The 22,829-nt window shown below is 40.8% G+C and overlaps 1 protein-coding gene across 3 annotated transcripts in view; it reads right to left on the bottom strand.

The window, feature by feature from the left end:
• The window catches only part of pld1b (phospholipase D1b), a 90,860-nt gene that overhangs the window by 51,202 nt on the left and 16,829 nt on the right, over positions 1–22,829 (bottom strand). Inside the window, exon 1 of one of the 3 annotated variants that reach the window (XM_039790584.1) lies at positions 10,555–10,845. The exons of the other annotated variants lie outside the window; for them this stretch is intronic. The gene's annotated coding sequence lies outside the window, so the exon portion shown is untranslated. Of the gene's footprint in view, positions 1–10,554; positions 10,846–22,829 lie in introns of those variants that run through there. 3 annotated transcript variants of the gene reach the window in all.

Here is a 22,829-nt window from a genome sequence, read left to right as displayed (position 1 = left end):
ACACGCTAAAAATTTCAAGTTTTGAAGAAAATTTGCATCGTGCAACAAGGCAGGCCTGCTCGGTTCTTTCAGGGAATGATTGTAAAGATTTATAGAGAATATGTTTAGGTCATTTCCTCTCTAACTGGGACGTATTGGGAGCGATTGGTGGGATTGCTGTGGACTAAGTACACACGGAGATACACTGGTAAGAGCCAATGAGGTTTAACCATGCATCAGCTCATTTAAATAGCTCACGTTACTGTAATTGTGTCAACAGTTAACTTCATTTAATGGAGCTCAGCGTAAGTTCTTACAGGAAGACTTCATATTCCTTTTTTCATCCCTCCTAATGGATCAGCCCAAGACCATTGTGATTGGTTTTAAGAAATGCAATTTTCTCCTTTTCCAGAATGCATCTGTGGTGTAGCCAGACCTTCCTCCACAGCGCTGTGGAGATAGAGCTGACAATGCGAGACTAGTTTACACGTAAGAGCTGTTTCATGACCAGCAAATAGTAACAATAGTTTCCTCCTGCTTGTAGTCTCTGTGCTAAACACCAGAAACACATGGTTCTTCTCATCCGACTCTGGATAAAGAGAGTCAGAGTGGTCCTTTAATGTTGCCCTCCATCATGAGAGCCACACAGTCATTACTAACCATTTCATTCAACCACAATTTAACAACAAAGTGTGTAAAGAGAGACGAGGGACCTCATTATTGGAGTGTAGCCTAGAAGAACTGTTAACCCAAAAGCCCCAAAAAGTCAATTTCACTTCTCAGATTATTTCATTTGAGGAACTTTTAGAGGCCAGAAGAGGTCAAACTGCAGTATTTGGCAAAAAAAAAAAAACAGAAGCAAAGATTAGAATAGAGTCGGAAAAATAAACTGAATTTTCAAGAGCCAGAATTCAAACAAACAACAAACTCAAACAAATAGGATGCAAAATGCTGCAACCTTTACCATGACGATGCAAACACATTTGGTTGCACAGTCCAAACAAACACACACACACACACACACACACACACACACACACACACACACACACACACACACACACACACACACACACACACACACACACACACACACACACACACACACACACACACACACACACACACACACACAGTACAGTACAGTGTCTGTAATATGCAAAGCTTCCACAGCATTAAGATCCAGTGTGTCACTATTGTATTGAAACTGTGTGACGGAGAGATGTGTGTGAAAGTGCGTCTGAGGCGTGTCTGCGGACGTCGAACAATAGATCCTGGTAGAACCGGAGATGCAGAGAAATAAACAAATAACAGAAAACCAGCAGCAATGAAAGTAAACAAGGCAGAAACCGAGCAGAGAACTGAGATTCTACAGATTAGAAGACAGCAGCTGGAGGTGGGCCCGGTGGTAAAGACAGCAGTTAGGCCTCGCTGCTCAGATTCCTCAGCTTATGTTTCTCTGCAGAAAGTTAAGCAGCTTCGGTTACACTTCCTGTAGCATCATACACTTATGTCTTTTGTCTGCGAGGGAATATTATCAGCACTAAAACTTGACCCTTTTTCTCCACATCTGACCCCGATTTGAAAAGAATTAAAGAGATGAAACTTGTGAGCTGTTCCACGGGGTCACTGCTATGTCCCGAGGGCCTCGTCCAGCCCTGTGTTGAGTTTTGAGCGCATGTCTCTTGTAGTGATGTTAAAGGGATACTTCACCGATTAGCATTAAGCTTTGTACCAGTAGAAACACGGTAGCATTTTCGAATGGCCGTGCTCCCTCCCTCATGTCCCCCTGAGACTGGCTTTCTCTGTATTGTGCAAGAAGGTAAGCGAGCGCATGGCAAGCGTAGCTCCTATGGCGCCATTTTGACGCTAACAAGCACTCACCCGCTGTTAGCATCCCATTGACTCCCATTCATTTTGACGTCACTTTGACAGCGAATAACTTTACATCTGAAGCGTTTAAAGACTCTATTTGTCCGTTGTTTATTTCTAAAGAAACACGACAATGTATAAAAGGCTCCATTACCTTGTACCTCACGTTATGGCTCCGTAGCAGACGCTTTTATAACAATAGGCTAACGATTGTGTCATAACCACGCGACTTACTGTCACACAGTAGAGGAATTACCGTATAGTACAGGAGAAGCTCAAAGACAGTTTGGGCTTCCATTAGCTGTTTAAGTTTAATTACTAATGTTAACTAGCATGTTAGTGATCAGTAATTAGCCTGTGCCTATGTTATCTCCTTACATATACCTACGCTCTCCGTCTCTGTAAGATTGGGAATGATTGAGATTTCTCTCGGCACAGCTACCAGAAGACTTCACACTTTCAGACAGGTTGCTCACGTCACATCTACGTCTTCAAGCTCAGTTGGAGGCTGCTCAGTAACGCTCAGCCAGCACCGGGAAAGAGACTTCTGACATCCTTCACTGGTCTCCGTCCAGAGACACGGGATCTGTTGGTCCATTATAAACACTGTCTATGGTATTGTATATTGTGGGTCTGGAAAAAAGCCTCAGATGACGCAAAAATCGTCATTTAGCGTCATCGGAGGGATTTGTGCCCAGAGTCTGTGGACTACAGCCAGCTAGTTCTGCATGTTTTCAACCCGCCCATAGGGGGTGGGACTGTCAGCCATCTTGAAGCTTCGCTAAACAGGCTCTGTCTTTTCAGCAGCAAACTTTTACAGCAATTATATGCATTCAAACTACCGCAGCGAAGCAAGTGCATTCTGGGATTTGGTGTCTTTCATCCACATGTGAAAAACACATTTTTCTGGCTTTTGTCGGCCTAGAAGACACCAATTTCTAAAAAAATATTAACATTTCTACTACGTTTCTATTTCTATAAGTGACCCAATTTAAAGATACATTAATATTTCCAACGGTGAAATATCCCTTTAATGATTAACCGTTTAACTGTTAACAGAGGTAAACGTGAGCGGAGCGGAGTGTGCGAGCAAGCGTGCGGATTTTGGATGGAGCACAGAGAGGATTTTTATCGTGATCTTATCCCCCCCCCCGCTCCAATTTTGCTCCGGATTGCTAACGCCATAAGTTCAAAGCATGCCTAAGCCTGTCTCTGTGTTACTGCAGCACTGAACATGCAGATGAACGGCGCCCGCTCGCCCTCCCTCCCTCCCCATGCTGGCAGAAGCTCCTGGCATGAAAGGAGCGGTTCATCTGATAAAGCCAAAACAGCTTTTGTTCTTCTTTTGCAGTGAAAGGTGTGAGATTTAAAGTAGAGATGGGTGAAACCTAAGTTAAGCGCGGAGGGTACAAACAGCTACTTCAAGCGAAGAGCGGAAATACCGCTACCAACATTAAGAATTTTGACGGATAAATACAATCAGGTAAACAGTTAAAAACTATATAATTAAAACCAAAATAAAAAGTTTTTTTTTGCATTCTTACTGCATCGACAAAATAGTCTGTACAATCTATTTCTTAATTGCTAGTTTATGTGTAGTAGTTTTGTGTTTTAAGCGCTTTTTTTCTGCTAAATTAGCGACACATGCCACTATATCGATGAGGACAGGCAGGTTAAATCAGCTGTCCTACACGCAGAGCATGCCAGGCGGACGCACAGCTGACAGCCTCGCAGCTAGATGCGGTGGGGACGGCATCGGACTTGTGCAAGCCGCTCCAGGAGAGTGGCCGCATGTGTCCGCACGCAACGTAGTGGCTGCAAGCCTGCAGCTGTCCACAGCGAGCGCGGAAAGTATGTCCGACTCCGAGCATCCTGAACAGGTAAACTGCTTGTCGGTTAACGGTTAATGATCGGTTAACGAGGGTAGGCTATCTATCGGTCAGAAAATAAAATATGTTGTCAGCGTGGACAGAAAACATGTCAGCGAACCTATTGACACCTCCAGCAGACACAAAGCAACATGACGATTCATATGACCCTTTTCTCACCTGGTAGAGCAGGCGCCCATATATAGAGATAATAATAATAATAATAATAATAATAATAATAATAATAATAATAATAATAATAATACATTTTATTTGTAAAGCACTTTTCATAAAATAATCTCAAAGTGCTACAGAAACCACATTAAAACGCATTAAAAGCAGAAAACAAAAAAAATACATACGTAAATTACGCATAAAAAACAGCTAAAAGAGCAGTTTAGTGCAAAACCCTTTTGTTGAAAATTTATTTTGAGATCATATTCATTTTCTCTTCAGTACTGCAGTCAACCAAAGATGGCATGAATTACCTGCGCAGCTCTACTTTGAGAGAAAAAAAAAAAAAAACACCTGACAAAAAAGCATTGAGCCTAGAGTTCCAGCTATCGCACAACGGCTAGAATTCTCCAGTAGAGGGTTACTCCTCGACGCAGCGGCCGCGGGTTCGACTCCGACCTGCGGCCCTTTGCTGCACATCTTCCCCCTTCTCTCTCCCCTATCAAGTCTAAACTGTCCTATACAAAATAAGGCCTAAAAATTCCCCCTCGAAACAAAGGAGGAGTGTTTGTGTTTTTGGTCTTAGGAGAAATACCGGTCTCTTTAGCCGCTAAATGCTCCTCTATGTTCACCAGCTAGTCTCTGACTGTGTCTGTCTGCTGTGTCAGGTAGAGTACAGTGGGTTCATCAGAAAACACTGAGACTGAGCCACATGCAAAGTTATCCATACAAACCAAACAAAGCCCTAAAGAGGCTCTGCAGAGCTGCACAATAGCTCTAGATAGAACACTAAACCGTTACATTTGATTTCAATAAAATATAGATTAATGGAGCCATCAGGGTAAATCCTCTTTTATCCGGGGGGCATGTGTCCAGAAAATTCTACGTGACTCAAACAATAAGAGGAAATCGAGCTTGGCAGTTCATTATTTACCTTGAAAGTAAAAAACATTTTTAAGATGATTAATGTGCGTGTGTGCGCGTGTGTGCGCGTGTGTGCGTGTGTGCGTGTGTGATGCCCAGCCCAGTGAGCACTCACATTAATTGGGTACAGTGTGGACTATCTCCCCCCCCACCCACTGCATCACTCGCCAGCCAGGTGGCAGGCTGCTGAGTACACACACACACACACACACACACACACACACACACACACACACACACACACACACACACACACACACACACACACACACACACACACACACACACACACACACACACACACACACACACAATCAGGTTGATTCACACACAAAATCCCCTTTCTTCCTCTTTTCTTTAAATTCTGTAACTTCTTATTTTCTCTCACACACACAATTTCAAGTCTTCCTCTTACACTTCTGCACTTTAATTCTCTTCCACAGTTCTTTCATCAGTAATTAATGACAATCCTGAGATTATTTAAAGTCACTTAAAAGGTCCAATGAATTTCTCCCATCTAGCGTTGAGATCATATATCGCAATCAACTCTCTCTCTCGCCACGTATTACAGCTACGGTAGCCTTCACGCTACAAAAAGCCGGTCTCTCGCTCTTTTCAATCTCCTTTTTATTTTTCTGGGTGAATAAGAAGACTTTGGATTTTGAATACGTGTGGTCCTCTATGTTTCCTTCTTCAAACTTGCCGGGGGCCGGGAAGCTACGATACCCGTTAGCAGCATTAGCAGCACCTGGGAGTTTATCATGTGACAGTGAAAACGTGAAAGGCGGAGCAGTACGTCCTGTATGTCCCTCACCGGCTAACGTAGTTCAAGATGGAGCATGAATATGGAGCGTCTACCCCAAGGGGGGTAAGCTTCGCTTCAGAACTCGAACCTCCTATGGCGCCATTTTGATGCTACAAAGGTATCACCTACCGTTAGCATTCCATTGACTCCCATTCATTTTGACGTCACTTGACAGCTAATAACTTTACATCTGAAGCGTTTAAAGACTCTATTTGTCCGTTGTTCATTTCTAAAGAAACACGACAATGTATAAAAGGCTCCATTACCTTGTACCTCACGTTATGGCTCCGTAGCAGACGCTTTTATAACAATAGGCTAACGATTGTTTCATAACCACGAGACTTACTGTCGCACAGTAGAGGAATTACCGTATAGTACAGGAGAAGCTCGCAGGCAGTTTGGACTTCCATTATCTGTTTAGGTTTAATTACTAATGTTAACTAGCATGTTAGTGATCAGTAATTAGCCTGTGCCTATGTTATCTCCTTACATATACCTACGCTCTCCGTCTCTGTAAGATTGGGAATGATTGAGATTTCTCTCGGCACAGCTACCAGAAGACTTCACACTTTCAGACAGGTTGCTCACGTCACATCTACGTCTTCAAGCTCAGCTGGAGGCTGCTCAGTAACGCAAGAGATCACCGGAACAGTGCTTCTAATAGCCTTCACTGGTCTCCGTCCAGAGACACGGGGTCTGGTGGTCCATTATATACTGTCTATGGTCTACCCCAGTTAATGCAAATGTAAAATTTCAAGCCAAAAGGAATACTTGGAATTGATGGCGGAGGTAAATATTCGTGAAAAAGGACAAGTTGGTGAACGGGGCAACACAGATTTTGATAATGAACGACTAAACTCGTTACACACTGGACCTTTAACAAGTACAAACGAAAGACATGAGTCAGACGGGACGCAGCGGAGAAGATATGAAAGACATGCTGGCATCTCATCACAGTATGGAAGAAAAACCATGACCAGGGTTTCCTCTAGGATTATTTTTAGCAGTGGGGGCAGATCTGTCGGGACCCCCCCGCCGTATTAAACAGAACTGACACTTCGCTGCAACACAAACAAATATATTTATTCACCTCTATTCACACACAATGAGACATATTTTCATTTCGTTTTGATTGAACTGTATTTTTGAGGAACTGTAGACAACTACAAAATGAATTTTACATGAACTTCTTCATCGGGAAACCAAAACCCAAAGTAGGCTATATATAGTATGAAACCATTCATAATGAAACTAATTGCATATTTGCAGTGTGCATTTGATTTTTCTTGGCTTTTTGGAAAAATAACTCCAAAGCTGGGTTACACTAGAACGGCCAGGACGGTCATTTTGAACCGTTTTGAAATTTATGTGTAATAACTTTGCTTAATAAAAAAATACAATCCTGCTGGTACCTGACTTTTCCTAAAAGAGTCTGTATTTTCATTTAAAATAGTTTATATAGCCTACTGTACATTACACAAAAAGGCAAAGAAAATTCAATCACTTTGACCTATTTTGGCCATACAGTCATAATGACCGCTCGGATTTTCGCGGCTTTGTTTTTAATCTTTTGCGTGGTTGAAGATGCATCTTGGTTGCTTAGTAATAATCATAGCCTCTGTCAGAGAAACGTAACTAGCGGTCTCGAGTAACAAGTGTGGGCAATGCATCACCGATGGGCCGAAGGCAAAGCCAGAGTCGGTAACGTAGGCTACGGCGTGGATGACCAAATCGGAGGCGGTACCTGCCAGGTTAGGATAGGTTATAAATGTTCAAATAACATACTTTTAATTGTTATTTTGCTGTGAATTATGTTGAATGAATTTCCCCCAATATGTTTCATGAATGTATGAAATAATTTAGCCTACTAGGCCTATGCCATGATATGATATCGAGGGCGTTGTATTGACTCAACAGCCACGTGCAATTTAGCTAGCAGGTGAAGGTGAAACAAAAAATGTGCAAGAACACAACGGAAATAGATAGAATAGATCTTCGATATTCTTCTGTGGAGCATTTTTGGCATCCTGAATCTGTCCTTCAGCACATTCTTTCAACACTAAAACCACAAAATCAGACTGAAGTATGGTTGGAACTCTTTTGGGGGTTTTTGACATATTTAGGAAACAAATGAAGCTATTTAAAAGACCTGACATTGGGCTCTGAGAACTTGTATTGGCGTTTGCTGTTATTTTTCATAATTTTAGATTCAAGCGTGATCTTAAAAACTGAGTTTTTAAGTCGACATTATCCGCTAGTTTGACATTTTGCATTAATGCAAATTGTCTAGTATCCTAAAAGGACAACAGGAAAGCCACTGAAGTTAGGTCTTTGTCAGTATTCGTTTGTGTTGCGAGAGTTAATAAAGTTGGGGTGGTAGAGCGAAGGAGAAGTGAGAGAGTGAGTTCGGAGTGAGTAGCGACTCTAGAGTCATAGTGGGAGAACCAAAGTGTCTCCCCTGTGTTTTCTGACCAAGGTGGGAAATCTGGAGCAGGAGAAGTTAGTCCCCTAATACTGTATCTGAAGTCTCTTTTATATAGACCTTAGTGGTCCCCTAATACTGTATCTGAAGTCTCTTTTATATAGACCTTAGTGGTCCCCTAATACTGTATCTGAAGTCTCTTTTATATAGACCTTAGTGGTCCCCTAATACTGTATCTGAAGTCTCTTTTATATAGGCCTTAGTGGTCCCCTAATACTGTATCTGAAGTCTCTTTTATATAGGCCTTAGTGGTCCCCTAATACTGTATCTGAAGTCTCTTTTATATCGACCTTAGTGGTCCCCTAATACTGTATCTGAAGTCTCTTTTATACAGTGCAATTTATCAAAATTTAATCGTGATTATGATTTTGGCTCCCAACGATCACAAAAACAGAATAATCGAGAAAAACAATTATTTAGCTCATTACGTTTTGCAATTAAACTCCTATTATCTCTTGTGTTCTGAATGAAAAAATAAAGTTTAAATAGGAAAAGTATTAAGGCAAATTTCACAGTTGTATGTGTTTTCTTAATGTTGATTTATTTAACTTTTTCCACTGTTTTTTAAGTTCAATAATTGCAACATCTTTCCAGAAGTCAACGAGTAATCGTGTCAAATTATCGTGATTTCAATATTGACCGAAATAATCGTGATTGTTTTTTTCCATAATCGAGCAGCCCTACTGTCAAATATATCAAGAAATTATGTCAAAAGAGAAACTATAATGATTATTTTAATTGTCGATTAAAGCGATTAGTTGGTTGTTCTATAGAATGTAGAAAAATATAGAAATATAGAATAATATAAATATAGAAAGAAGAAAATGGTGAAAAATGTGGATCAATGTTTCCCAAAAGTCCAAGACGACCTCCTTAAATGTCTTGTTTTGTCCACAACTCCAAGATATTCAGTTTACTGTCACAGAGGAGAGAAGACACTAGAACAATATTCACATTTAACAAACTGACACCAGAGAATATTTACTTCTTTTTGTAATGTAACTGATGAATCGGTTATCAAAAAAGTTGGCGATTAATTTAATAGTTGACAACTAATCGACTAATCTTTGCAGCTCTACAGTTTTGAGCCTGATATTGATAAATTCAGTGTCAAAAAACCATAATGAGACATTGACCAATATATACAGCTCAGTTGTAGCAGCGGAAAATACTCCTTTATCTCCGCTGCGACTCTCCGTTTACATTTTTTGTGTAACGTTAGCTTCAGTATGGGGACCTGGCTAAAATATGTGCTGAGGGCATGTTATACTGCTCATCCAGTGTTAGCCCAGGCTTGGTCACAGTACTGAGGTGCATCCTTTCTTTCACGATAAACTTACTGCCTGAGTAATTTCCAAGTTCTGTTGCTGAAGTGTGTTCATATGGAGTTACGTGGTCAGTGATCCCTGTCGGGTGGTATTTCGCTAACTTGACAATTGACACGCTAGTGTTAAAGGTCCCATGGCATGAAAATGTCACTTTGTGCCCCCCCCTCTCTCCTCCTCAATAGCTACAGACACAGAAATGGCACATCCTAAGGAAAGCTCATTGTGGGACTGGCTCTAGTGGCTGTAATTCTGCACCAAGGCTGAATTTTGGGAAAGAGACTTCAGATACAGTATTAGGGGACCACTAAGGCCTATATAAAAGAGACTTCAGATACAGTATTAGGGGACCACTAAGGCCTATATAAAAGAGACTTCAGATACAGTATTAGGGGACCACTAAGGTCTATATAAAAGAGACTTCAGATACAGTATTAGGGGACCACTAAGGCCTATATAAAAGAGACTTCAGATACAGTATTAGAGGACCACTAAGGTCTATATAAAAGAGACTTCAGATACAGTATTAGAGGACCACTAAGGTCTATATAAAAGAGACTTCAGATACAGTATTAGGGGACCACTAAGGCCTGTATAAAAGAGACTTCAGATACAGTATTAGGGGACCACTAAGGTCTATATAAAAGAGACTTCAGATACAGTATTAGGGGACCACTAAGGTCTATATAAAAGAGACTTCAGATACAGTATTAGGGGACCACTAAGGCCTGTATAAAAGAGACTTCAGATACAGTATTAGGGGACCACTAAGGCCAGCCGTATTTGACAGTCTAAAAGACTAATTTTAAAAACGCAATAATAACTTCATATTACGTTATTGAGATAATAGTTTCATGCAGTAACATTTGGCAGCACACAAAATACAAAACGCACACAACCTGGGAACTATAGCAACAGGCTAAAAAACACTGCATTATAAACAGGTTGATTATGCAATAGCAAGAGGGGCAGGAATTTCCTTTTCTTGCACACACACACACACACACACACACACACACACACTTAAACACCAGACACACACACACACACACGCACACTTAAACACACGCACTTCCACACACACACGCTGCAGACAGCAGCTCTACTGTGACGGCACACACTGACCTGAACCCGCAGAGGCTGAGGGAAGCCCATCATCATCATCATCATCATCATCATCAACTTCCCTGAACTGTCTCTCCGTCAGGAAACACAACTACTCTAAAACCCTAAAAAAAAGAAGCCACTGCTCTCCTCCTCTGCAGTGTCTTTTCTCCCTTTAAATCTCCTCACACACACACACATACACACAAACACACTCTCTCACACACAGCCACAGACGCACACACACACACATCCACAGAGCCCCGTCAGACAGCGTGGGAGGTTGAGAGCGGAGTGCGGCAGCGACACCGACACAGGAGGGGAACATTCAGCTGGGCGGGACGCAGAAAGGAGGGAGGAGACGTGATTGGCCAGAGGGGAGCTCAAAGACAGCCAATGAGAGGGGAGAGAGTGGGGCAGGCCTTTCTGTTTGAGGCACCTATCGGTTTATTAAGGGGCTTTAATCACTGATGTCATTTTTCATGCACTTCTGTGACATTCTGACATCTTAAAAAGGACCAAACGATTTATCCAGAAAATAATCTGCAGATTAATCAATATTTAAAGCGCCCATATTATGCTCATTTTCAGGTTCATAACTGTATTTTAATGTTGTACCAGAATAGGTTTACATGGTTTAATTTTCAAAAAACACCATATTTTTGTTGTACTGCACAGCTCTCTCTCACTGCTGCAGATCCTCTTTTCACCTGGTTTCTGTTTTAGCTACAGAGTGAGACCTCTTTTCATCTACTTCTTCTGTACTATCTTTGATTGAACTCGCACTTGCTCAGTAGCTCAGATGTAGAGCATGTCAGCTAGCTAACTCTAGAGACAGTAAAAGAAAGGCTGTTTCTCCAACTTTGGTCAGTTACAAGGCAGGATTAGCTGGGAGACTTCTAAATGAGGGCACACATGGAAGTAGTTCTTTTGTAGATTATGGTGAACTTGTGTGTGTTGTAGCAGTGCTTTGCTATTGAGAACGACGTAGCATGCTAACGAGCTAACGGTTGTGGTTAGCCAGCTCATTTCGGACTGTGACGTCACAGTCCGAGCCGATTTTGAACAGCTCACTAGGAGACTCACTCAGAACCCCATGGATGGATTTTTTTCAAAGTTTGTATGTGTGTGGAAGCACCAGAGACACAAAATAACACCCCAAATCTCAGAAAAAGTGATTTTTTCATAATATGGGCACTTTAATATCACGGTTTTGCAGCCCTGATTCAATCGTCATTGAAGTAACAAAATCCCCTTACAATTTCCTCTATTGCTCACTAATTAGACACACTAGTTTTGTACAGGGAGTAAATGTATTGTCTGGGTGCAGGCTGTGTCAGGCTATATTTAGCATACAAACTTTAAATTATCAATTCATCGTTTAAGTCTTTGTTTCAAGCAGCGATACCGTTTTTCTAGCTTCTAAAATGTGAGGATTTACAGCTTTTCTGTGTCTTATGTGACAGTAAACCAGTGGTGTAGTCTACATGATACACAGGTATACACCCTATACCTTCTAGGAAAGGTCAAGAATCTCAATACGCACAACCGGAGCAACGTCACAGAATGTCTCTGAACAGATCCGTAACGACAGAGGAAATGTTAATCGCTCCAAACTTTTACTTTAAACAAACAGTTTTGAATTAATAACTATGCCGAAAGGTTGCGGAGTAGTTTGTTGCACCAACAATACATCAAAAAAAAAAAAAAACTGTCTTCAATTTGTCCTCTCACCATGTCCTAAAATAGATCCTGATAGATGGGCTTTGGCTCCAGGCTATAGACCAGACCAGCGGCGATCAAACTTAAGTTTATCAAGGTATCGTGAATGCTCAGGTTCAGGCAAGGTCACAATATAAACATTAGACATGTGTATAAAACTAACCATCTGTTTAACAAGAAAAAAAATCTACACACATTTGTCAAAATTATGATCCAGACGCACGTCAAATTGCATTGACTTCTATGGGACCGTCTGTTTTCTATCCACCAAAAGTCAGAATATCATTTTTTTTTTTTTCGGAATAAGGGCAAAAACATATTAAGTGCTTGTGAACGTAGTCAATGTAGCGCCTCACAGCCAGTACAACACTAACACATTGTTGATTTTGACTACAGATACTTCATAACGGGCTGGTAGTTTAGCAGATCTACCAATCACTGAAACATATGATAACGACTCCGGACCTTGTTCTCAAATATTTAAAGGGATACGCCACCGTTTGTTGAAATAGGGCTCATCACGGTCTCCCCTGGCTGTAGATAGGTGGGCCAACGCATTTTTTGTGCATGCATTGTTTTAGTCCGGTGCAACACCGGCAGCGCCGCCGCTAGTTAGCTTAGCGTAGTGAATGGAATCCAATGTTGCCGGTTAGCATGTTGGGAGTAAAAGTGAGCCAACAAAAGACAAAAAAAACAACCTAATTACTTGCACTGAGGCAAATAATGCGTTGGCCCACCTATCTACAGCCAGGGGAGACCGTGATAAGAACTATTTCAACAAACGGTGGAGTATCCTTTTAAAGAAAATGTTGTCTTCGATCTTCTTATTTCATTTTCTGCAAGAAAGAAGCTGACGATTAAATAATCTGCTAGTTACTTTCTAAATGAATTAATTATTTAGACAAACAGAGACAGACAGACAGACACACACAGACAGAGTAGACAGAGAGACACATACATACATGCTTTTAAAGTTTGTTGTGGAAATGCATGAAATTACTTTCCGAGTGCCTCGTCTATGATTTCCATAATGCAATCTCCAAGGGCAGTTGTCTTTGATCTAGAATCCCTATTCATATCCTGCCCTGTCTAGTCGAGCCCAGGCTGCTTCTCTTTTTATACTAAAGCCTGTCAGGACCATGCTGACCCAGCGCAGCCCATCTAATGTTCTTATTGGGGCTGAAACTAGGTTGAAGATTCAGCATATGAATGTTGTCACTTTAGCTTCACTTCGTTCATTCACAAAGACATTGCTGGCACGCTGATGTTTATAGATAGACAGAAGAAGTTCATGACATGTTGAATATTTCTGGGAGTAAAAGGTTGTTTGTGGGAACTGGCTGAACCAGAATGGATTGTAGGGAGGAGAGTGTGAGTGAAACTGGGAGGACGGAGGGGGATCCACGCCTCGAGTTGAGCAAGACGACATGACTCACTGTTGACATTCCTGAGAAGGACCAACACATTCAGACTCCCACCCACGTGTGAGGCCAACACACACAGAGAGAGACAGACAGACAGAGAGACAGAGAGATAGAGAGGCAGACACACACATAGCTGAAGGGGAAAATGTGTATGACTATGCTTGATCACTCTCTGCCTAAATTGCAACATTTCTCTATGGAGTCTGGTAGGGGTCAGTGAGGGAGAGTAGTCCCTGCCCTCAGACTACAAGTCATTTCCTAAAATGACTCATTTATATACTCCCTATACTTGTTTCCTACCTTCACTTCAGCATTTCAGTGCCTCGAAATATAATAATGAATATCCTCGGATCCCTGAAATGTGCCCTCACACTTCCTAATTTGCCCCCTTGCCTCTCTTTTGCGTAGAGCTGCAGAGATTAATCGGTTAACCGATTAGTTGTCAATTTTTACATTAATCGGCAACTTGATCATTTAAATCGGTTGGAGTCATTTTCTTTGAAAAAAGTTAACCTTCTGATTCCAACTTGTTAAATGTGAATATTTTTTAAGTTTCTTCTCTCCTCTGTTGTTTATGCACAAACTGCAAGTCCCTAAAAAATTATATTTTCTGCAGAACTTCTCTAAAGCAGCCATTTAAATTAATGCAAATGAAAACCTAAAACACAGGATTACATAAGAAATACACTTAGTTTAATACTAAATACATTGAGTGGGTTAAGCTGCCACAGACGGTGGAAGTCATTTCCTGCTCCTGATCAATACTGGGCCTTAGCTCCTCTTTGTAAAGCAGCTCATTATGTAGCAATCCCATCCTCCATTATTCTTAATGATTGTTGATCAGTGCTCGCCCACTTGTTTTAAATCATCTGTTTTCCTCTGCTTTACTTTGCCCATGGAAAACTAAACTTGAGATGCACCATATTTAACCCTTGTGTTGTCCTCCCGGCTAAAGAAATGTTGACACTTTTTTAAAAAAAAATTCCCCCTAGGCTTCCGGCACTTTTTGTTGAAGTTTTTTTTCCACTTATTGTCACATTTTGTTTGCTTTTTTTAATGTTATTTTTCTAAGTTTTTGACCCTTTTTTTCCCCACTACTACCAACTCATACAACCAGTTTTACACTTATTCTTGGAATTCATGGACACTTAACCTAATTTTAAGAATTTGTTTTTTAAGAAAACCACCCTCCAACACAACCAGACAGGCCTTAACCTGGAACCCCCATGGAAAAAGAAAGCCAGGAAGACCAAGAAACAGCTGGAAAAGGTCTGTCGAGGCAGAACTCAAGAAAGCAGCAACATCTTGGAAGGAAGCCGAGAAAATGGCCCAACACCGAACCAGCTGGAGGAAGTTCATGAATGACTTATGCTCACCAAAGAGCAAAAGGGTTGAAGACAAGTAAGTCAAACCTAATTTTTGAGTTTAAAAAGCAGAATATATGCTAAAAAATTGAATAAAACATCCAAAATTCAATGAAAGTAGTGTACTGATCCTTCATTTTACTTGAGAAGAGCGTTAAATGGAACCATCCATGTTAATTGTTGGCAATAGGGTTGAAAGAAACCCAAATTTCTGATATAGACATTTTTTGAAAATGGTTCAAATTCGACCCGAAGACAACAGAAGGGGTAAAGTTTACACGATCAAACCGAGTGATCGAAACTCAAAAAACACACACAACAGAAATAATCTTTTCCTTGGAATTGGTGTTGACTTGTTAGTCACTTTCCCTCAAACGTGCTGCACATTTAAGAGCCTCTTCAGTCTAAAACAGTGAACTGCTGAGGTGGTTTACCTCCAGACCAACCAACGTGACTCAAAGAAAACACACACGGGGAGAAGAAACGAAAAATAATGACTCATACAGCCTCTCAAATACACTCCTGACCTGACTGACGGCAGAAAGATCCGGGGAATGTTTCTAATGCAGGGTGCTGGCAGGTGAGTTATTACACTTTCACTGAACATGAACACAGGAGAGACATGGTGCGACACTGCCACCTAGTGGTCATCTCTGTCAACTGCACGAAGCATTTACTGTGTACTGTGTCAAATTGAACAAATATAGACAGTATTTTCTAAGTGCCCAGACTTTTTTTTTCTACTCAGCACAAGTTCAGCTAGAATAATATCTAAGTAGAATGTGTTGCATGATTGTACTTTTCTTTAAATAACTAAATGAACCAATGTTCCAAGAACCCAAATCACCAGCAGATCCACTTCAACATATGTCATAGGACATACTGGACTCCTCAGAAGAGATGCATCTCTAAAGTCATTCCTACTCCCTATGGAGCTTTATCACAGCAGACATGTTGACTTGTCATAGTAGGAAAAGCACAGCTGACATTGATAACCTTAAAGATGGCTCAGTTCCATCAAGTGTCCCAGTAAGATATTTCAGTGAGTCAGCATGAACAATACCAGGACCTCTCCTAAGTGGAATGCAGCCATCAGTAATGGTTTAATACCAGGACCTCTCCTAAGGGGAATGCAGCCATCAGTAATGGTTTAATACCAGGACCTCTCCTAAGTGGAATGCAGCCATCAGTAATGGTTTAATACCAGGACCTCTCCTAAGTGGAATGCAGCCATCAGTAATGGTTTAATACCAGGACCTCTCCTAAGTGGAATGCAGCCATCAGTAATGGTTTAATACCAGGACCTCTCCTAAGTGGAATGCAGCCATCAGTAATGGTTTAATACCAGGACCTCTCCTAAGTGGAATGCAGCCATCAGTAATGGTTTTGAATCCACCTGTGCTTCTCCTACTATGACATGTCAACATGTCTGCCGTGAAAAAGGTCTATTGCACGTTCTGCCAACCTGAACAAACTGGAACTTTCCTGCACGAGGTCTGGGAGTGTGAACAGGTGCATGAGTTCTGGAATAAAACAACATCAGTAATATCTGATGTGATAAAATGTCGACTTCCTACTGACCCAATTGTCTTGTTACTTAATGACGACTCTAAATTACACCTGCTTGGGAGACAGAAGACAGTTTGACTAGCCGGCTCGACAGCAACCAAGAAAATGATAGCTCAACGCTGGCTCCCCCCCCCCACTCACTTTGTATAAAACAGTGGTTGGCGTACTTTCTAGACATTGTTATGCTTGAGCTCTCACAGCAAGGATTAACAAAGCCAAGTCATCTACTATAGACCTGTGGAAAAGCACAGCAGCACAGGTATCAGTCCTAATGACCTCAGCATCACAAGAACTAGAGGAGAGGGACTAGGCAAGGTGGGATCTCCGTTTTGTTTTTTGTTTTCCTCAAGGGCGCAGAGGGTGGGAGGTGTTCAGTATGTTGAAAATTAAAAAACCTATAAAAAATTGATCTTAAAAAAAAAAAAATAAAATAACTAAATGAAGTTGGAAAAAGTACTGTTGCAGCTGTAAGCAGTCCAACAAAGTGCTGCCGCGAGGGACTAACCACTGAGAGACGCATCAACACACTGTGACGCGCTCAAGGTTGTATCACAATCTATCACACGTAAAATACAACTAGTACCGCAGTTACCAAATGTAAAGTACTTTGTGAGTCGAAATAAGTGCGTCAGTGAGGCGGTCAACAGAAAGTGTTCGCTCCCAGGCTCACCCTCTCTCTGTCAAAGCCCAGAAACCCAGGTGAACAGGTAAAGCAAATAGCAAATATGTCATCACTTCTGCTCAAACCGCGACGAAAACGCCCACCAACCTACAATATAAGTGCACAATATAATAATCAAATAATATAAATGAGACCATAAACAACATTCGATATGTGGCTCCTACAGGTACTTTTAGAAGTGTGAAAAAACATGACCGTACCCATTGTGACGTTCCATTTAGATCACATGATGGTGTGAAGTCTTAGGTATGTAACAAGTGCAAACACTTTCATCGGCTCCATTGTTTTATACAACTCATTTTCAATCTAAAAAAAATGTAGTTCAGTCGTTTTGGAGTCTCGCTTTGCCAGACCCTCCTCCACAGCGCTGCGGAGGAGGGTCTGGCTAGTCGACACAACATTCCTGGATAGGACATTAGCATGCTCTGGTTGATTGGCTTCTTTTTTTTTTTAACCAATCACAATCATCTTGGGAGGCGGTATGGTGCCTTTACAAAATAACTTCGAGAAGAAACCTGTTTTGGTGGGAAAAAAAAAGATGAAATATAAATTCGATTGTCGGTTCTAGCCAGTCCCTCCAGAAAAACGTGATTATGCAATCGCATAATTCAATGCATGATCAGCCAAAGTCCGCATATTTATGCGGGGCTTGCACGATTTCATAATTCCCGCATTTTCGTTGCAAAAAAGTCACATAACATATCTTAGCAGAAAGTTGAAAAATGTTGCGTTTACTTCACACAAGAGCAGATTTTCCCCTGTTGCCATGGGAACGTTATGAAGTGACGTTATGAAGTGACGTTATGAAGTGACGTAATTACCTGATGTGAACATCATCAAAAAGCAGGGTGTTGGGGGGGGGGGGAAAATCACTTTTTTTTTTCTCTTGTTTTATCAAATTTTTGCAAGTTCCTGCAATTTCATCACATAAAGTTGCATAAATATCATATAGCATATTCCATCGCATTTTTTTAAGAAAACGTGCCGCATAATCAAGGATTTTTGCCCCGCAACAATAGCAAAAAAAACTCCCAACTGGTCAGGGCTGTCCACAGGTTCTGTCTGAGGTTTCTGCCTGTTAAAAAGCAGTTTTTCCTCACCGCTAGTCTAGTCCCCAACTTTTTCAGATAAATTCATAGGGGGAAAAAGTCTTATATCCGGGTTATTAGGGTCCATCCGCTGAACCAGACTACTGTAGGAGGCCTGGGGGGGGCCTTTTACGAGAATGAGCCTCCTGACTGACTGGTGTCTTGTCATTTTTAGCAACATCGGACAGTTGGATGGTTGCACGCTGACATCATATGACTGCCCGTTTGCAAAACACTTCCTGTTTCTTGCTCTGCAAATGTTTGTTATAGACACAGTATCACTGCAGCGGATCACTAAACGTTTTCTGTCTTTAAGGAGCTTTAAGACTCCTCATCGTGTTTTTCATCGGACGATTCTTATCTCCTGACCTGCAACAACACAACTTCATTTAAACGCTTGGCACAACAGACTGTCTGTGTGTGTGTGTGTGTGTGTGTGTGTGTGTGAGAGCTCAATTTACTGAGACATTTTTGGCATTCAGGATCAGCTGACACTCTCACAACATCCTAAATTACCATTATGAGCAACATGAGGAAGCTCGCAGGCCGCTGAAATACCACAAAAACACCAGCTCAAATCAAGGCTGTTGTTCCACTGACAGAGAGGTTAAAGGCCTCATATCCAAAAGAATACAAATTTCTAAAAACAGGATTTGGTGATCTCATGAGCTATACCACCAGACAATATGAATGTGTCTACCCTCAGAGACTGGCAGAGTAATATCTGATGGACAAACACTGGAGTTTTAGCCCCAGTAGCAGAACTAATCTGCGTCCATAGGCGTAATTTACAGGTGGGATGGGGGGCTTACACCCTGCCAATAATCAAAATTGGCCAGTGCAACCCACCCACCCCCCCAATTTCCTTTACATAATTACAAGACATTTGCACAATAAATTGATGCAGAAAAGGCACAAATTGTTGAAGACAAATTGACCAAAATGCTGGAAATTAAGGGTTTGATGTGCTCAAAATTTCAATTTTGCTCAAAAGTAGTAGTATGTTGGGTAGTATGTTAAACCCAAAAGTTACGCCCTTGTTTGCGTCCATATTAACACACATCACATGACCATTCACACACACAGTGAGCATGTGCGTGCCGGTGTGAACAGGAGAAAATACTTTGGAGAAAGAAAAAATAAGAGCAGGGATGTATTAGCTTTCGAGGTGGAACTGTTACTGAAAGGTCTGGAAGCTACCGAACCGATAACACTGACGGACGCGCGTCGTCGTTTCCAAATGTCTCCGTTTGTGTCCGTCCAGACTACAAAGCAACCCTGGAGTTTTTACACCAAAACGTGGGGAGCAGTGTTTCCAAATGTCTCCGTTTTAGGGGCAAAAGATATTTGTTTTTTAACCAAAATGTAGTAGTGTAGATGTAGCCGTTATGGTTTATCATGACGGTCTCGTGTCTCAAAACTGGTCCCTTTCACGTAAAATTCAGGACAGCGATATTACAGGTTGGTCCTGAAAACATTTCGGTAACATTTTCAACACGGAACAAGTCTGAAATGAATGTTGTCAGATTAATGTGAAGGCTGCAGGCGGCACAAGGTTTAACATGCAAAGAGAGACGCACCTCTTGTAACATAAAAGGATGATTTAGGATCGGTCTAATCCAGGGGTTCTCAAACGCATCCCTCAAAGGTCTACATCCTGGAGTTTATTTATTTATTTTTTTATTATTAACTTTCTTTATTGGGAGCAAATTCACAGGCAGCAGCATAACAGTTCCATGCAACAGACAGGGCTTCCATACTTTAATTTTTCCCCCCCTGATCTTTATATCCCTCCCACAATCCCACCCCACCCGAGAGAGAACAATTCTCAAGGTAAATCCAAAATTGACATGTGAATAGTATAATATACATAAAACAAAACAGATGCATAAATAAATAAGAAAAATACTGAAATAAATAGATGAAATAAAGATGTACAAAAATAAATAAATACATTTTAAAAAATAAATAAATGAATAAAAATAAATAAATTAATTAAAAAATAAAAATAAAAAAAGAGGGGGCCCAGTCGTCACTGTCAGGCAGAGATGCTAAAGATTCAATACAATTTAAGAGAGGTCTCAGAGGTTGTTTTTTTTAAGGTCAGCGGGCTGGAACGATTGACATTAATAAAATAACTTTTAATCTACTGACTTTTAACTTTTAAGCAACAAACATTCAAGTTAAGTACTCAGTTTTCCTGGTCAGCTTTTGGACCGGTTTGGGAACCGTTCCACAGAATTCGGTACCGGTACCCATCGGTAGGCCTACCTTTTATTCAGCATCACGCAGTGAAAGTAAAGATGCTTTTGTTGTTCTGCCTTTTTCAATGTTTTTAATGTTATTTTTCCACCCTTTTTCTGCTTTTTCAATGCCTTTTTTAATTTTTCCTTTGTGTATATTCAACTTCCCTAAAAATGTATTGATCAATTAAAATTGATTTCAAAGTATAAAACGTTACACTTCATAATGTATTGTATTCATAACATGAGGGCTGGGTCCGGATTGACTTGCCGTTTGGTCCGGCTGAGGACCTTGGTCCGCACTTTGAGAACCGCAGAATCAATCAATCAATCAATCAATCAATCAATCAATCAATCAATCATCCAGTTGGAACATCATTAATGTAATTATATGACCACTGAAAATCTACTTTTAATATAGCTTAAAGTTATAGTGTGTAGTTTCTGTCGCCCCCATGAAGAATTCTTATTAATGACAGACAGATTACATGAAGAATAAGATAAATCATGTACAAAAATTTATGAATATGTGCACTCATTGTTATTACTTCCACCAACTAATCCAAGTATTCCGTAGTTTAGAATCTGCCATTCAGAATCATTTAGAATACATACGAAACGAAGTCGCCGAATGACGGCCACCAAGTTCGCCTCCATCTTTAAAATAATACCAAAGTATATCTTTATAATACATTAGCCAAAGAGGGACATACCTCCATCTTTATAATACATTAGCCACAGAGGGACCTACCTCCATCTTTATAATACATTAGCCACAGAGGACATACCTCCATCTTTAAAATACATTAGCCAAAGAGGGACCTACCTCCATCTTATAATACATTAGCCAAAGAGGGACATACCTCCATCTTTATAATACATTAGCCAAAGAGGAATACCTCCATCTTTATAATACATTTGCAAAGAGGGACATACCTCCATCTTTATAATACATTAGCCACAGAGGGACCTACCTCCATCTTTATAATACATTAGCCAAAGAGGGACCCACCTCCATCTTTATAATACATTAGCCAAAGAGGGACATACTCCATCTTTATAATACATTAGCCACAGAGGGACATACCTCCATCTTTATAATACATTAGCCAAAGAGGACATACCTCCATCTTTATAATACATTAGCCAAAGAGGGACATACCTCCATCTTATAATACATTACCCAAAGAGGACCTACCTCCATCTTTATAATACATCAGCCAAAGAGGGACCTACCTCCATCTTTATAATACATTAGCCAAAGAGGGACCTACCTCCATCTTTATAATACATTAGCCAAAGAGGGACCTACCTCCATCTTTATAATACATTAGCCAAAGAGGGACCTACCTCCATCTTTATAATACATTACCAAAGAGGGACCTACTCCATCTTTATAATACATTAGCCAAAGAGGGACATACCCACTTTAAACATTAGCCACAGAGGGACATACCTCCTTTATAATACATTAGCCACAGAGGGACCTACCTCCATCTTTATAATACATCAGCCAAAGAGGGACCTACCTCCATCTTTATAATACATTAGCCAAAGAGGGACATACCTCCATCTTTATAATACATTAGCCAAAGAGGGACCTACCTCCATCTTTATAATACATTAGCCAAAGAGGGACATACCTCCATCTTTATAATACATTAGCCAAAGAGGGACCTACCTCCATCTTTATAATACATTAGCCAAAGAGGGACCTACCTCCATCTTTATAATACATTAGCCAAAGAGGGACCTACCTCCATCTTTATAATACATTAGCCACAGAGGGACCTACCTCCATCTTTATAATACATAGCCACAGAGGGACAACCCCCTTATAAACATTAGCCAAAGAGGGACCTACCTCCATCTTTATAATACATTAGCCAAAGAGGGACCTACCTCCATCTTTATAATACATTAGCCACAGAGGGACCTACCTCCGCCTTTCGCTCTCTTACACTGCCGGCCGGGAGATTACTCGCCAGGGAAGCGAAAAAGAGAATTAGAAACGACAACGCGACGAGCAAAGCAACAAGACCAAAGTTAATATTTGAGTGGCTACAACAGCTAAACAATGGAACAATGGAGATAATAATAATTTCGGGTTCGGCCACCGTAGGAGTTAAAACGCGCTAAGAATGGGAGGGGCTACAAGGTAATATTCAGTTGGTTGTCATATACAATTTCACCGCTAGATGGGA

Source organism: Perca fluviatilis, chromosome 22 (assembly GCF_010015445.1).
Source record: "Perca fluviatilis chromosome 22, GENO_Pfluv_1.0, whole genome shotgun sequence".
Lineage (NCBI taxonomy): Eukaryota > Metazoa > Chordata > Actinopteri > Perciformes > Percidae > Perca > Perca fluviatilis.
This window is presented reverse-complemented; position numbering and strand designations above follow the sequence as displayed.